Raw genomic sequence first — 2,611 nt, forward strand, 5'->3', positions numbered from 1 at the left:
TATTTCCACATTCTGAAAATTTAGAAGGGAATATTTTTTAATTGTGGTAAAGTGTACATAAAATAAAACTTACATTTTAATAATTTTTAAGTGTACCATTCGGTAGTGTTGGAAGAGAAGCGCTTTTTAAAGAAGATGTACATAGAAATTAGCTCAGGACTAGAATTATTTGTGTCATGATCTATACCAGAATATTTATTTAATGCTCTTCATATTGGCTTGATGAATTAATGTTAACATTACAAACTTTCCAATGTGTCCACTGAAGGTAAGATTAGAACCTACGACAACTATTTAAAATATCTAAGAAATTAGTTCGCTTTTTCACCCACTTAACAGTTGGGAACCATTTGAAATAAAAAATAAAGTAGTGTAACTAAATCTAAGCAATCCCAAATAAATGCCCATTGTTTCTGGAGAGATAGACAAGACATCACCAGTATGAGCTACAGAAAACACCCACATTAACATCTTGGATATATTATTTCTCGCTGAATAAAAAGTTAGGCACACAGCTTTTCTATACAATAACTGGAATTGTGCACAGTCCTCCACCACACAGCTCTGAAAATGAACTTTTGTTTCATGCAGATGTAGGCGAATTAGAATGAACAAAAGGCACACATTTGAAGGCTGAGAACATTCAACTGAAAAGGAAAAATGGATTTTTCTGCCATTAGACAGACTGTTTTGCAGTGCGCAGGTTAGAGGCAGACCAGAGGTCTTCAAACTCTCCCGTCTTTGATAGTGGCTGTCCACCAGCAAGAATTTTCTAACTGCCCTTGCCAAGGTTCCCAATGTGGCCTATCTGAAAGAATAAACAGGAACAAATCGAACCTCTTTCTGGTCATCTCTGGCCCAGTATCTGAGTCCAGGACCAGCTTCCTATACTGAGAATCACAATACCTTGCTCATTTTAAGGTCTGAGTAACTTGCTAGAGGACTGAGCTCACAGAGAGCTGATGGGAGTGGAAAACTGCAGCAGACCCTTGAACAGAACTTTTTTGGGACAGGAAGTGTGTATAACCATTCTTAAGAAGGCTGATGGAAAGACGCTTGGTTACCAGGAATGTCGAGGCCAGATCTCTGAGCCTGGTCACAGAGGCAACTGTGAGCCCTTCCTACCCCATCCTCTGCACACATGCTCCAAAAGGCTAAATCCACTCTGACATCTGACAATAACTCCACTGAGAACTAGGAAGCCAGAAGAGTGCGCTGTCTTTCCTTGGCCACTGCGAGTGGTCACGGTCCAGAATGATCACACCCTCTGCTCTGTCCAATTCAATCTTTCTTCTCCACACTTCTTGATCCATTCCTTAAACACTGATGTTCCCACTGCTCTTCTGGCAATGCATGGTTTCTGACATGACCTCTCATGATGCTAATGTAACCATTACCTATATGCCCATAAATCCAAAATCTGCTTCTCTAACCCTAATGTCTCCCTTAAATTTCTATCTGATATGTTCAATGGCATGCAGGCCATATACACTTGAACATATACACAGGCACAAAATCCCCCAAACATTATGTGTGTAAATAAGCTCCACGATCTCTTGAAACCCTTGGGGAGAAATGTTTTATGGAATTTTGAGTTTCACAAGTTTAGAAAAGATACTACACAATATATGGATACCACCACCAGTGAGGTCTAGGCCAGTATCTTATAATCATTTTTTAACTTCAGCAAAATGCACCACTACTCACATTAAGTGGAATTTACAAAGGCTAAACGTAGTCTTATGTCAGCTGAGGTTACATTTTGTTATCAAATGAGTTGGCGCCAAATTTACTAAAAACTTCAGGGCTTTTCAGATGTTGGAATTGTGAATAAGTGATTATTCAATTTTATTTGTTCCATATATGATATTAAAGGGCTAATATCCCTAATATACACAGAGCTCTTAGAAATCAATAAGTAAAACAAAGATGAAACCCAGAAGGAAATTGAATGAAGGACACGAGTAAACCATTTAAAGATAACATTTTTAAAATTTTCGACCATACGAACTATAAGCTGCAAAGATATGCAACTTGAAATAGTAAGATATTTTCTGCTTATCAGATAAACAAAGAATAATTTAGCAGTGCACCTGGGTGGCTCAGTCTGTTAAGTGTCCGACTCTTGGTTTTAGCTCAGATCATGATCCAGGGACCATGGAATCAAGCCCCACATCAGGCTCTGCACTGCCTACTTGGGAGTCTCTCTCTCCTTCTCTCTGTCCCTCCCCAACTCATGCTTTCTCTCTCTCAAAATAAATAAATAAACATTAAACAAAATAATTTAGCAAAGGTAGAGAAAAAGGCACTCACATATACCATTAGTGAACTAATATTTGTAAAAGACTTAGAATAGTTGCCTAGCATATAGTAAGCTTTACATAAGTGCTTGTTAAATAAATATTGGTAGAAGTTTTTATTGGTAAAAACTTTTGGGAAGACAACTTTTCAATAATTATATTTATTGAAATTTTAAATGTGTATATGCTGATATCCAGCACCTCCAGTTCTAGGAATTTATTCCACCAAAATACTCAGAGATATATTGCGTAGAATGATGTTTGTCAAATCACCGTAATAATGAAATTTGGAAACATCACTTCCCCAGGGG

Source organism: Crocuta crocuta, unplaced genomic scaffold (assembly GCF_008692635.1).
Source record: "Crocuta crocuta isolate KB4526 unplaced genomic scaffold, BGI_CrCroc_1.0 scaffold457, whole genome shotgun sequence".
NCBI lineage: Eukaryota > Metazoa > Chordata > Mammalia > Carnivora > Hyaenidae > Crocuta > Crocuta crocuta.